This window comes from Orbicella faveolata, unplaced genomic scaffold (assembly GCF_042242905.1).
Source record: "Orbicella faveolata isolate gen_17 unplaced genomic scaffold, um_ofav_v1 contig_14, whole genome shotgun sequence".
In the NCBI taxonomy this organism is placed as follows: domain Eukaryota; kingdom Metazoa; phylum Cnidaria; class Anthozoa; order Scleractinia; family Merulinidae; genus Orbicella; species Orbicella faveolata.
Window position 1 is genome coordinate 20,997,716 of NW_028301541.1, and position 15,664 is coordinate 21,013,379.

Sequence of the window (15,664 nt, forward strand, 5' to 3'; positions counted from 1 at the left end):
GATGGATACAATGTCACGAATTTTCATCGCTAAACGACCTAAACTAACTTTCTTTTTATGGAGATTAGCAAACTTTGAATGCCTTGATAACAAATTTGCGCGCATTAGAAACCGTAATTTTACTTGCAAGAGTACGCATTGAGTTCACTTTTCTTTTCGTGTTTTTGAGGTAAAACCCATGACTGCTTAACGACGATATGTTTTGCTTTGCCCACCAGAGTCCATGTTGATTGATAAACAGTCACATGAAATTAACTTGTTTATACAACCGGGATTTTCCCCTACCTTACTTACCGGAACTTATTTTTTTCTTCGAAAAAGAGAATTCTGAGAATTATCTCGGCAACAAAAGGCAACATCATGTCTAAGGATAATTTTCGAAAGGTTGTTTAACTGTGTTCTGTTTTGCACCACACCTACCTGGTAAAATGCTGGTAAGGGGGGCAGGGGCGGGGGGGGGCAGGGACGGGGGGTATTCCTACCTGATAAAATGATGGAGAGGGGGATGCCGTCATTAAACGTCTGGATCTTGGGCTTCTTTAGCTTGAAGTTGGGTTACAATTGAAAATTTTGGGGGTGAAAGAATGCAGACTGAAATTTTAATGGAAATTTTCCTTTAAGTGTAAAAAAGAAAGACAAGGATGAAAAACATTAAGAAAATAGAAAGATGTGACATTCTGTTTAAATAATACTCTCGAATTCCGCTGCTGATAAAAAAATATGATACAGATTTTAAAATACCAAGTTTTGAAGTAGCTAGGGGCAAGTTGGATTACAGGTTTTTAGAGACCAGCTCTGCGATACAATATGGAAAATTACCTCTTTTTGACTGAAATATGGGTGAATGGTCTTTAAAACTGGGCAATACCATTCCCCCACCCACCCCACCTGAAAGTTCTAAGGATTACTCCTCACCCCGGGAATCAGTCTGGCAAACAAATACATTAGTTACATGTGAGTGAATAAGCGCATGCTGTATGTTTGTCAGTACGTTATTGACTGGCGTATAAATGTCGTATTTACCTAACACGAAGTCCTGACCTCCACATGCCATAATCATTTTTAACTCGAAGCAGGCTTCCTAATTATCTTCGAATCATCGAGTGGTGATGAATACATTCCGACAATTTTCATTACAGTGAATTGACTTTAAACATGATAAACACGTGTTTGAATCGAGGTAGGGTCACATCATCCGAAATAACTATTGTACGGATTTTATCAAATCTTCTTGCTCATTCTGGACGATTCGTGACGAATTAACTGTGGTGTTATTCAAAAGTCTTTTAAAAAGCCCTTTTGACGAAAAGGTGCAGCCCTGATGAGTTCGGCGCGTGCCGGTAATACAATTGTCACCGGGTCACCGGATATCCGGCCCAAAAGACCACACGTTCTTTTAATTGAAGACAAAACGCCTCATAGATTCAATTCCACGTCTAGTAAACGAAATTAACCTTTCGAAAGTAAGTGGCATAGATCATCAGTATTTCCGTTTTTTATGTACAGTGTTGCAAAATTATATAACAAATTAATAATAGAAAAGCGAAGCAAAGCCTAGTTGCTGCAATTCGGGTACAAAGTACTCAGGTGTTTTGCTCGGTGGTTCAGAGGTTTTGTGTTTAAGGTAACTTTTACGTTCTCTCTAACCCCCTTTAATCTTGTGCGACGCAAAAACTAATGGAATAAATATACGGCTCAAGCCGATATGATACTTCTGCTAACGTGTCATTACGCGGCAATCGGGCTGTGTTAATTCCTCGCAAATAACCAATTCTGAAAAATCGAGAGCTTTTATGCTCGATCCGTTGTGTTTACAGCTATTTAAGAAACTGAAAATGCCTAATTTTTTTAACGAGAAAGAAAATATTGAAATTTTAATCACCCCAAGAGCCAGATTTTATGGCGTCCATGGCTAAGCGCGCATGTGATCACAATAAGTGCTTGTGGAACTTGCACAACGGTTACCGAAACTAAAGATATTTGAGGCATTGCGAACCTCACATGACGATCAGTTCAAAATCTTCTTTAATCTCCAATTTGTACAAAAGTAACCAATACATGTTGTTGTTTTTGTTGTTTGCAGCCATTATTGTACACGGACAACAGAAAAACGAACAACGTTTATCCGTTAGTACATCTGTTAAGTTTTCACAGCCTTGTTTACTGATTTTCGCGAAGAATTTGCAGGTGTTTATTAGCTTGAAACTATTTTCTAAACTATGTTCCTTCCACAAAGAACAAAGAATCTTGTTTACTTACTTTCGTGAGGAATTTGCAGGTGTTAAAAACGTGAAATTTTTTTCTACACATGCTTTCCATGAAGAGGTCGAAGGTAACTAAATCACATATTGAGATTGACGCGTGCCCGCAATTATCGAATCTAGCTCGCGGCGGGCATTCTGGCTTATGGCACGCGTATTCAATTCAAACCAAATTACCATCAAACTGTTCAAGTCAGTTTCAAGGCTTCAAAGCACAGTTTTTGCAGAGTTCATGGCCTCGAATCCCGTAGTTTAAATGGCTTAGGTTTTTCATAGCTTTGGCTTGCAGCATTACGCCACAGGAAAAATTCCTATGAAAGACCCGCCCACCCCCCACCCCCTACATGAAATTAGCCCCCGCCCCCGAAACTTAGCCGCAAAAATGAACGTATTAAACAGGACAAAGTTAAGAAGGCAAAAAGTAAAAAGTTAAACCGGCGTCCCGCCGTGGTAAACGAAATTGAGAATGGTGTTTTAAATGCACCGCATATCGAGTCCCCGATGCGAAGTCGTAATCTAATTAATTATACTGGAGAATGGCGTTAAAAAAGCCGCACTGATCAAGTGCCTCGTTGACACGTACTAGAGTAAACTGAATAAAAAAGCTCTCAATTCACTCTGTTCCGCCAGGGAAATTAAACTCGCTGGATCACCTTCTCCAAAGCCAGAGTTGGTGGCAAACAGATTCTCACTATAAAAGCTACCCTAACACTACGGGGAATTCTTTGTCACTTGAACGGATTTAAAATAGTCTGCTCAGTCTGCAATGGTCTCTTCGTTGGGCGACATTGTTAACCAAATCTTATGGAAGAACAACTCCACTTGTGTTAACACATCGTTGAAAATATTTTTGATTATTTTCCACCGACTCCTTCTGCCGTAGGTGGTAAGTATATATAGAACAGAAATCAGTCTTGTAGTTTTCTCTTCGCCTTAGGGCTTCATTAAGTCGGTGACTGTTGAATGGGGTATGGATTGTGCCATACAACACCATACAACATGATACAAAGTTTGAATACTCTGGATTTCTGACATTTAAAGCACTTTCGTAATTCCATCCAAATGGAAAGAGACGTTAATAATTAGTGCTCGCTGTTGTCAAACCTCGCCGAAACAAGATGATGTATTTTTGCACTGAAATAATTTGGTCTAAGAGAATTTGTGACGTATTCTTGTCAAGGTATCGATTAACCTCGCTGGTGAGAAAATTCGATATTTCGTACGATTCTGCAGAGAAAGCTTTTATTGAAAACATAGTTCACAGTCAGTGCATTTTAATTCGGAGAAATAGACACCAAATTGTACGAATTTCAGCATTAACTACTCAATAGAAATCTGAAATCTCTTCTCTCTGTTTTCTGCCAGTTAGTGGACAAAATTTTGTCCTTTTTTGGTCGCAAACGCTTGGAAATCATTTCGTTGCATAACAAATGCCTATCATTTAAGCACAGAGTACCTAATGGGCGATTATTGCATAACAAATGCCGATCATTGTAGCATTTATTGGGGAATTATTGCATAACAAATGCCGAGCGATTACTGCGTAACTGACTTTGATCAATCGCGTAACCTCTACATATTTAGACTACGAGCACGCGCAGCTGAACGTGACTCGCGGCCACTCGCGAGGCCATATTTTCATCTCTCGAGCTTTCTGCCGTGTCACGCTTCATGGACCAACAAATCAACGGAGAACTACGAAGAAGTCGTGGATATCTCGCCTACAAACTGGAGAGGTCTGTTTCGATCAGCTGCTATATGCTTAAACGGGTTTTGAAGATAATTGAAAAGGTCAGAAAAAAAAATCAAAATACCCTTGAAGAACGATATTTAGGATTTTGTTTATTACAGTTTAAACGTTTATCGACCCCCAGTATTATATAAAATAAAATAATTGCAATATTTGATCTTAACGTTGACACCTGTGGGGTCTTTACGAAATTCCCGGAAATCCTCGACCTTCCAGGATTTTTGCGGCCGTAGATAATTTGTTTATATCTAGTTTTCTAACTGCGTTTCGATCTGTTGGCCACAAGACCCCGTGTTTTGGTTGGATACTGTTTAAACAACAGAGTGTTTCTGTCGAGGAACTATCGGCTGATAGTTGCCCCGCGGAAATTTGATGTTGTTAAAACAAGTATTCTCCCGAGAAGCAAAGTTTCGAGGGCAAATATGTTAGTTTTAATAAAAAAACATCAAATTTCCAAAGGGCAACTATCAGACGGATAGTTTCGAGATCGTAAACACTCTATTGTTTTATTATTCACCGCTAAATTTTCTTCCTCTCGCCAGTTCGAAAATCAATTTGAATTATTTTCAACTTTTTTAGATGAAAGGTATGAGAGCCAAATATAAAAATTTGCAGGAAAAAAAAAAAAAAAACAACCGACAACCAACAACAACAACCCTTATATATCGCTGACAAGCCCGCTATACGGGCACTGACTATTTGCGCACTGTCCATTTCTGGATCTGGCTCAGATGTACATTCTGCAACTGAAGCCTTAAAAGCGGACACTACTCTGCCGATGTGGAAAGCAGGGTTGGCGCAGTGGTGAGAGCGCTCGCCTCCCACTAATGCGGCCCGGGATCGATGCCGGCCGGGTGTCATATGTGGGTTGAGTTTGTTGTTGGATCTCGCCCTTTCTCCGAAGGTTTTTCTCTGGATTCTCCGGTTTTCCTCCTTCCTGAAAAACCAACATTCCCAGATTTAAATTCTACCAGGATAGAAGACCCGCGTGAAAACCAGCTAAGGCTGATGGGGCTTCATCTCTAAACATTGAAATTTATTAACGTGCACCGAGTTGAACGCTAACCCGGAGAAGAAATTTGTCTCTAGTCCCTTGAGTACGGCATCCACCTCTTAGAATTCAAAAGACGACGACAGTGATGAGGATATTGTTGCGGTCTATGCCGAGTCAAAGGAGCCTAAAGTCAGTTCACTGAAAGAAATTATAGATTGTTAACAGTCTCTCTATTTTTCAACCAAAGCGAGGGAAAGCGAAGCGCGAGAGCGTGATCCCCACCCCATACCCCGTGAAGTCTCCCGTTTTGCCTCGGGCGTCCAGTTCTCTAGCGATTCTACCCACGCGTTCACCGATCGAAAAAAACCGAGAAAATAGAGGGCTGTGAACAGTCAGTAAAAATCTAGCGGAAACCGCGAATGACCTTTCAAAAGGTTCTATCTCATATTCAGTTCACCTGGCTGATCAAGGTATCCAGCAAATGAAGAAAGCTCACGTTGTACTAATTTATCATCTTGAAGGTCATTAGCTAAAGATTCTGAATTATCTATTGGTAGTACATGTCTTATTACTTTACTAAAGATTCCTAAAGATCCTCTGACTAAAGTGTTATAAACTTGCTGGCCATTAACCATTTGATATATCTTATAGTAATTCCTAACATCTTTATTTGACAGACGGTGGACATCAGCTAAAGTCATATTCTTGCCTAAGTAATCTTTTGTTGTTCCTAGTGTGGCCAGAATTGCCAGTGATTCACGTTCAACTTCAACTACATCTACTTCTTCTCTAACTTCTGTCTCCTCTTCTAATAATTTTTCCAATTCACTCATATACTATATATGAGCAGGAATTTCTAAATAGATATTAAAAGGATATCTTAAACAGAAAACCATATTAGAGTATTTATTAGATTTAAGTAATTTAATATAATCTTTACGAGTTTCCTGATCTATATCACCACCAAAATCATCAAATAAAGTTTTGGTTGAAATTTGTGAGGGGCTATGAAAAGCTACAACAAGAGCAACATTGTCTCTAAATGCTTTTGATATTGATGTTAATTGTTGTGTTAACACCCAAACCGATATACCTTTATGTCTTCCTGAAAAAGCTAGATCAATAAACTGATTTGATCTTTTTTTTAAAAATCTTTTGATACTGCACAATCATCTAAAATAAATAAACTATTGGTTCCTGAAAAATAAGTTACACAATTCTGTAAAATATCATCTATTTCTTCATGATTAGATGCAGAAGGAGATAATACAATGAATCTCTCGTCTCCTTTTGCAAAATTTCGATAAGTCTTGTTATCCTTATAAGTTGGGCAGATTAAAACAATATAATCAAAGATATTGCGGAAATATTCGCGAAGAATATGGATAAGGTAATGAGTTTTACCACAATTTGTTGGACCGGTAATTATACAATGAAATGGAATTTTTTCTCGAAGTTCTTTCATCTATATATTTTAATATAAAATAGACTGTAAACGTGAACCTAACAATTCCATTAGTGCATCAGCAATAACAAACATGTAACAAGTAATATTACCACTACCTCCTGTGTTTCTTTTGATTAGTAACTTAACACCATCACGAGTGTCATTTGAAAAAAATCCTGAACCATGGATATCATTATCAAATTGACTTCTAAGATCAATCCATAAAGCAAATTTATCGTTAGTGTAAAAATTAATTTCTTTTACATTTCTATAAACTTCTCCTGGTAAACGCCTCTTAATTGATTCCCATAAATCAGCAGAAACCATTCCTTTTGAGTATATGTCAACAGATGTGATATTAGGGTTAACAAATTTTTCTGTATTTCGAGCTCCAGCATTATAATCTTCAGCAAACAAACAGAGTATACCAGTCATTGACTTTCTAGAAATGTTAATACTTTCGTTTATAACTGAATCATTTGGTTTTGAAATTATAAACTCTTTGTGTAGTATAATGTTTTCATAAAAAAATCCCCTACCCACTTGGTAACTTGCAGCTGCTTCTTGAGCTAGATATTCATTATGAATACTACCATATTCTAATTCAAGGTTAGTAATTTTATAATTAGCTTCTGGGGTATTTGAACTATATTCTACAACATCACTAACTGGTGCTAAAGTTAACTCAAATCTAAAGGTATCTGTTAATGCTTTTAAGTAAAAGTGGTGCTAAAGTTAACTCAAATCTAAAGGTATCTGTTAATGCTTTTAAGTATAAGACTCCATGATCTCTTAAAATTGGATGATCCAGTGCAATACTATATTTGTTATTGTGAATGGCAGCCAGAGCTACTTCTGATGCATTTGATGTAGATTTATCACTTGCATTAGCTCGAAGTTTTCTCATATTTTCACTAGAAACACCTTGTTTTAATAGATCATCATATTCTTCCTTGTTTAGATAAAGATCCTCGTAAAGCTTGATGAGATCGTAACGTTGCGTATCCTGTAGTACCTCCCCACCATAAGTTACTTTCATTCCCCTAACTAAAGCTCTTCCAACATTATTAACAAATCTATTGTTAGCATGACCTGATTCTGTAAGATTAAAAATTAGTCGAATTGTTCCTGGAACAAGAACTACATTTTCGGAAAGCTTTAGAATATCAATATATAGTTTTTCACCTGGATTGGCTGATGATGGATTAAGTGTAATACGATTAATTGTGTGTTTTGATTTAAGGCCAAAAGGTTTTTCGGGATATCTGTTTGTACCTAACTTTTCCGAAACTGTTACCGACATATATATTATAAATAAAAATGTTTTTTTAAATAAGTATATGAAACTATCAAAAATTTACTACAGTACAGATGAATATTGGAAAGGATATGCTGCAATTTCAAAATTAGCAGAAGCAGCCAATGTATCTGAATCAGTTGCAAAAGACTGGTTGCAACGGCAAGCCTTATGGCAGATTTATTTACCTCCACCAAAATATATACCAAGACCACACTGGGTAGTCCATGAACCAAATAAGATACATCAAGCAGACTTACTTTTTCTACCTCATGATAAAGTTGGGAGAAAGACTTACAAATATGCATTGGTAGTCATTGATATTGCTAGTAGATATAAAGATGCAGAACCATTAACCTCTAAAAGTTCCGATGAAGTAGCAAAAGCTTTTAGCAATATTTATTCCAGAAAACTTAAGTGGCCTGAAAAGATGATTCTTGACCCTGGACGAGAGTTTATGGGTTATGTAACGTCTTTATTTCAGAAGCATAATGTTACTATTCAACGTAGTGAAGCTGGAAACCATAGAGCTCAGGCTTTTGTAGAGAGGGCAAATAGAACTTTAGCAGAAAGATTATTTAGCCATTAATATGCACAAGAAATGATAACAGATGATCGATCACGGGTTTGGGTTCGGAGGTTGCCTAAGATTTTAGAGACTCTTAATACCACACCAATTAAATTACATACAAAGAGCCAAGAAAAGCTTTGGGATTAAAAGAAGTAGAAATTAGTCCACCTGAATATAAGAGACCTGTGGGATTAGATGAAATTAGGTTACCACCTGGAATAACTGTAAGATATTTGTTTAACCCTGATGAAGATGAGGGTGGTGAAAAACGACGAGCTACTGATCCAGTCTGGAGTTTGGAGATTTGTTATTTATCAAGAAGTGTCGTCTCCTCTGGACAGCCCGTACTTTATTATTTGTTAGGCAATGGACCAAAACGTGGTTTTGTAAGAGAAGAACTTCAAGTCGTTTCTAAAGATACAGAATTGCCACCTGAAAGTGTATTATAATGACCATATGCATAGGTGTGAATATCATCTTCTCTGATTATTCTTCTGTCATCTTCATGTGATAATGCTACTTTGTTAACAGTCTCGGCATAGATATCATGATTATGGCTTCTTATAACATTCATCTTTCACATAAGCAGCTGCTTTTGAAAGAGACAATTCTTGTAGTCTTTAAAGGTAATATTTTTCTTTTTAACATTTTTCGTAATTCCTTTGCATGCCTTTTCTATCAGAATTTTTTTGCCTTTCTTTACTATCTCTTTATCAAAATGATAAGCATAAAGTTTTGAACGTAAACCGACAAATTCTCTAATCTGATGACCTTCTGTTTCTTCTTTGAATTTTCCAAGAACTTTTTTATTTACAGCGATTGGTATTGATGAAGGGTGATTTTTAGGATAGTCTGAAGTATCAAAGAGACGCATGACATCAGGCTTAATATCAGCATAAAAATCTTTAGTCTCAATCTCATAACAGAGGCTATCAGTATCTGTAAATAGTAGCTTGGCTCTATCACCATACTTCTTTTTAAAATAATTATAATGAAAATCATTAATGTTTTGCTTAGGTCTAATATACACATTCCTAAATAAACTGGTTTATTAAAGACAAGTTTTGTCTTTTTCATATGAATTGCTATAAGATTATCAGAAAATATATTACGATGATTATAATTTGGCTTTGATACGAACTTTTTAGAGTCTCGTTTATTTGTAACTAAATGAATATCTACTCTATTTCGTATATTTTCCATAGTCTTACCATATATAGAGTTATTCATTAATTTAAAAAAGTCTTTTTCAAAATTATTGCTAGCTTTTGCTCCAAGATTAGTATTTAAGTAAATGTAGGGTTTCAACCATTCTGACTTTTCAAACCTAATACCTCTGTGGATCTTTTTTAATCGCAATCCAAGCTTTATATACTGTTTTAAATTTTCATGATGAATTACGTATTTTGTTTTGTTATAGAGATTAGGAATTAGTTTGTATACTTTATTAACTTTAAGTGGCTCTGGTGCGAGTGGATAGTCATTATGTAAGTCATGAAGATCTCGTGGATAATCAAGGTCAACTTCTAAACAACATGGTATTTGCTCCCAATCTTTCAATTCTTCATCATTCATCCACTTAAAACTATGAGTTGGTAATGGCTTACTCATTGCCCAACCATATAGGTTATTTGCATCTAAGTAAGTAATATATTTTGTCTTCTTTCTAGGCTTATACTTAGTCATATATGGGTTATTTGCTTTACCATATCGAGTAGATATCATCGAGACGCCACCTCTAATTCCCTTTTCAAAAAAGAGTAACTTGTCTGGGTCTGTTAAGAGTTCTAATTTTACTCCTGTTTTTTTATGACCCGCATCCCAAGATAAGCCAGGAGATGTGTAATACCAGGCTGGATCAAGTCCATAATTCTTCATACAGAGGTCTCTAAAGTTTTCAAATACATCTGCTAATAATAACACATCTGATTGCAAATACAAGTCATGATACTCTCTCATTGTACTCATCTGAAAGGTGGACCAAACCTTTTGTGCATGTAAGTAATCATCTTTAGAAATATCTTCATTATTCAATCTTGAATAAAAAGTATCTTTCGCTGGAAGCTCATTAGCTCCTAGTCGCTCAAATTTATCAAACCAGTCATAGGGAAAGACACCTTTTCTTAGCAATAATTGCAATTGCTCATTGGAATATGTAATAAATCAGGGTGAAGCGAATTGTAGATCTACATGCTTTAATAATCACGAAGAAGAATGAATTGAAATCCTACATTACACAACATGGATATCCGATCACCGATAACATGACTCCGCACGTGACTAGATTATAACATTCCTCCCCCTTAAGACTTTTGCTATTCCAAACAAAACAAAAAGAAACACTGAGCAGAAGCGTAATAAAATCAATCAAATGTTTTTCACATAATGATTCTTGCCGATCGCTAATCAATGTTCAAAAGCAGTGTCATAAGTTTTAAAGTTCATAGTCTTTGAAACGTTCGGGTAAACGTCCGTCGCGGACTGGGCGTGATGGTTTAGCCTCTTGTGCATCAGACGAACTCACGACCGGCTTGGTTGGGCTACTCGGTTGGGTTGCGTCTGTTGTGCAATCTACCTCCGACCCCACTCCTGGTACTAAAATCTCAGGATTTGACTTTGTTGGGTCTTGGCTGTGGCTTTTCCGCATATGGTCCTGATGTCGTCGAACAACTCGACCATCCGGTAATTCGACTAGGGCTGAGACTGGGCCCGTCGTCTGCACCACAGTTCCTTTTTGCCAGGACTTGGGGGAACTGAAGTCCTTTATGAACACGGGATCACTGGCTTCAAAGTCCCTGTGTTTGGCGTGGTGGTCGTGGGTCTGTTTTTGATGTTCTTGCTTCTGTCTCACCAGACTTGCAGTGTTGGGCACTATGAGGTCAAGCTTAGTTCTCAGCTTTCTCTTCATCAGCAGCTCCGCTGGTGTAACCCCTGTTGTCGTGTGTGGTGTTGTTCTGTACTTGAGCAGCAAACGTGACAACTTGTCTTGCATGGTTCCCTCTTCCATCTTCTTTATCCCTTCTTTGAAGGCTCTAACTGCTCGCTCCGCCTGTCTATTCGAAGCTGGATGGTTTGGCGATACTTTGGTGTGTTTGACGCCATTTTTTGAGGGGAAATTCTCAAATTCTGCACTTGTGAAATTGGGACCGTTGTCGCTGACGATGGTTTCCGGGAGACCATGGGTCGCGAAGATTTCTCTCAACTTCACTATGGTGGCGGCTGATGTTGTACTTTGCATTATGTGGACATCCATCCACTTGGAATGTGCATCGATCACCACTAAATACATGCGACCCTTATATGGCCCTGCATAATCAACGTGTACCCGTGACCAGGGTTGACCGGGCCACTCCCATGGGTGGAGAGGTGCTTCTGCTGGAGCCTTCTGATGCAGTTGGCATTGCTGACACTTTTTAACTGCATCTTCTAACTCATGATCCATGTTTGGTCACCACACATAACCACGTGCAAGGGCTTTCATCCTTGATATACCCGGATGGGCTTCGTGAAGCTCGGCTATGACTTGTGCTCGTCCTTGAGGTGGTACTATCACCCTGTTTCCCCATAGAACGCATCCACTTTCTATGGTTAATTCTGCGTTCCGGCTCAAATATGGGTGTAACTGCACATCCTGGCAGTGGTGTGGCCATCCATTAAGTGTAAACTGGTGCACTTTTGAGAGAACAGGATCGCGCCTTGTCCATTCTTGGATATGACGTGAGTTGATTGGGGTGTGGTCCAGATGTTCTAAGAGCAAAACTGTCTCTCCAGGTACAGGAACAGACTCTGGCCTCTTGGACAAGGGGAGTCGACTTAATGCATCCGCATTGGCATTTGTGGTCCCCGTTTTATAGGCAATCTTGTACTCATATGCTGCCAAGGTAAGGGCCCACCGCTGAACTCTTGGAGAGGCTTGTTGGGGTACTCCTTTCTTCTCGTTGAAAAGCCCTTCCAGCGGCTTGTGATCAGTCTGTATGGTGAACTTGTGACCGTACAGGAACTGATTAAACTTCTTCACTCCGAACATGATGGCCAAAGCCTCTTTTTCAATAGTGGAATAACCACGCTCAGCTGTGTTCAGTGACCTTGAGACCTAACCAATTGGGCGCTCTGTTCCATCTGCCATCCGGTGGGAGAGTACCGCCCCTACTCCATAATCTGAGGCATCACTCGCCAAGATTAGTTCCAGATCTGGCTGGAAATGTACCAGGAGGTTTGCAGACTGGAGTAGTTTCTTGGATTTGTCAAAAGCCACCTGCTGCTCGGTCTTCCAACACCACTTTGTACCTTGTCTAAGAAGCTTGTGGAGTGGTTCTAGTACTGTAGCGATGTCTGGTAGGAAACGGTGGTAATAATTTAGCATTCCCAGAAATGCACGCAGCTGAGTAACATTCTCAGGCACTGGGGCATTCTGTATGGCTTCCACCTTAGCTTCTACTGGCTTGATACCACGACCATTGATCTCATAACCACAATAGGTGACGTCCGGCACCATGAAGAAACACTTTTCTTTTCGCAGCCGCAGTCCAGCTTCTGACATCTTCTTGAGTACAGCCTCTAAATTGGCAATGTGATTGTTGTCGTCCTTCCCGCTGATGAGAATGTCGTCCATTCGCACAATGACCTGAGGAATGCCTTGCAAGAGGTTTTCCATCGTCCTCTGAAAAATGCCAGGTGCAGAGGACACTCCAAAAGGCAGTCTATTGTACTGAAATAGGCCTTTATGGGTGTTTATGGTGGTAAACTTCCGAGACTCCTCATCCAGAGTCATCTGCTGATATGCTTGCGACATGTCTAGTTTGGTAAATTTCTCACCACCTCCCAGGGTAGCCAAAAGATCTTCTGTTTTCGGTATTGGATAATTGTCCAGTTTGGACACTTGATTTACTGTTAGTTTATAGTCTCCACAGGTCCTCACAGTCCCATTGGGTTTTGTCACAGGTACAATGGGCGCTGCCCATTCTGAGAATTCCACCGGAGAAATAATTCCTTCACGCTCCAATCTTTCGAGTTCAAGTTCGACATTGTTTCTCAATGCGTAAGGTACTGCGCTGGCTTTGATGTATTTTGGTTCCGCGTCTTGATCCACGTAGATCTTCGCCTTTACACCCTTTAGCGTGCCCAATCCTTCAGCAAATACATCTTGGTATTTTGAAAGCACGTCTTGAAGTGCCGATTGGGTATTATCACTGGCTATCTGAAAGATTGTTTCCCAATCCGAGCGAATTTCTTCAAGCCAATCTCGACCAAGTAGGTTCGGTCCGCCACCTTTGACAATGAGAGCGTTTAATTTCTTCTGCTGGCTTTCATATTTTACTGGAACCGTAACTGCTCCCTGTACTGGAATCTTTTCTCCTGTGTACGTGCTTAGAACCGCTTTTGTTGTCTGGAGTGGACCCAATGCGTCACGCAATCTTCCGTACGTTGCTTCATGTAATATCGTCTTCGAAGCACCCGTGTCGATTTCCATCGTGGTTTTCCGTCCACAAAGTTCCAGATCCACTTTGAACGATTTCTTTCGATCGCTGGACAGATGATACATGGCATAGACGTCGTCTTGATCGGCGCTTTCTTCAACAAAATGCGTTCTTTGTTTACCATCTGGCCGGCACCCACGTTTGTCTTGCTTTTGAGGTTTCTTCTTTCCTCGACATACTTTAGCCATGTGGCCTTTCTTTTGACATTTGTAACACACTTCGTTCTTGTATTTGCAGCTCGAGGGATCATGGTTCCCACTGCAGCGATAGCACTCCCGTTTTGGCTGAAAATGTGGAGGTTTAGTTTCTTCTTCGACCTTGTTGAGGCTGTTGTCACTGCTGGACCCGGGCGTCTTCCCGTTAATATCGGTTAGATTCTTTGAAGCCATTTCGGTTGCTGTAGCGATTTCTACCGCCTTGTTGAATGTGAGCTCCCGTTCGGCCAACAGTCGTCGTTGAATGCGATCGTCGCTGATTCCACAAACGAGTCGATCTCGCAGCATGTCTTCGAGTGTTGCTCCGAACTGGCAATGCTCTGAAAACCTTCTGAGTCCTGCGACGAACTCTGCAACATTTTCCCCTTCGAGGCGACTCCTGCTATGGAATTTGAATCGCTCAACGGTAACACTTGGCTTCGGCGAAAAATGGCTTTCCAGCTTTTCTAAGATCTCTTTTAAACCCGCATCGCCCGGTTTCTGGGGTTGTAACAGATCGCGAATTAACCCGTATGTTTTGCTTCCACAAACGCTTAAGAGTAATTGCCACTAAAAATCAAAGAAATCGTGGCCACGGTCGAAAAATCGATTTTGCTCATAATTTGCCAGTTTGAAGGCCTAGGTAAGTAACTGACGGAAATCAAGTTAGTTTTTTTAAATATCCACTATAACGGGAGAAATTCACCAAAAACGGTTATCGCACCGAAAGCTCAGATTTCACTTCGCGATAATCCGAAATTTTACACTTTTCAGCTTCTTGCTACACAGTCGTTTACATCGCTGTGAAAAGTTCTCAACTTTAAATGCATACATTGATTCTTCCTTAATCAAGAGATAGTGTTCATTTTTATTTCTTGTGTTTTCTGACCGAACTGAGCCCCGATTAAGTAGACATACTTTTCTAATTAAAACAAAACTCAAAAGTTATGCAAATTCAGTGAGGAAAAAAGCTGACCGGTAGTCCTTCAAATCGTCTGATATTCTAGCAAAAGACAGTTCAGTCAATGAATTTTAGGCTTACGGATTCATTTTTGTGGGATCTACCAGCAATTTTGCATGAACGCCGATCAAAAGTCGAGAAAATTGTAATTCAACCCCTTTGAAATTTGCAATGTAACGCAACACGCTAAAATAGGTAAAAATCTTTTGTTGGCTTGAGACTGGACAATCAAAGCCTATTAATGTCTTTAACGTTTGAAACGCTTTAGAAATAGTATTTAACTTAGAAATTGCCTGTAATAGCGAAAAAACACGAGTAGAACCAAACTTAATCTCTCCCTAACTCTCCCTGTTTTGTGTCACGCATGATACACTTGGCCCATGCTACAATCTTGGAAATGACAATCTGTGGCGAAGGTCAAGTAATTTATGCAGCTTCGGGATAAGTGACGGACTGTTTGAAGCGTTCAAAGTATTTCCCCTCCAGTTGCTCTTAGATTCCCTTTGCGCTTAGATAACTCCTCCCAGAAGCAATTCAGGTCTGCAGGAGCAAGGATATTCGGGACGGCTAAAACGCACTGTTCAGCTTTCTCAAATAACAACGCGTACTAGAGCTTTACACTGCAGTCCGCGGTGCTACTATGCAGCGAGTACGTGACGGACTTGGCAGATGCGTCAAATCTGTAGAAGATGATGGAGCTTTCTCCAGAACT

At 39.4% G+C, this 15,664-nt stretch overlaps 1 pseudogene; it reads right to left on the reverse strand.

Annotated features, from left to right (window-relative positions):
- Positions 1-8,720: 8,720 nt before the first annotated feature.
- Positions 8,721-9,352, reverse strand: LOC149114475 (uncharacterized; annotated as a pseudogene).
- Between the last annotated feature and the right edge of the window lie 6,312 nt (positions 9,353-15,664).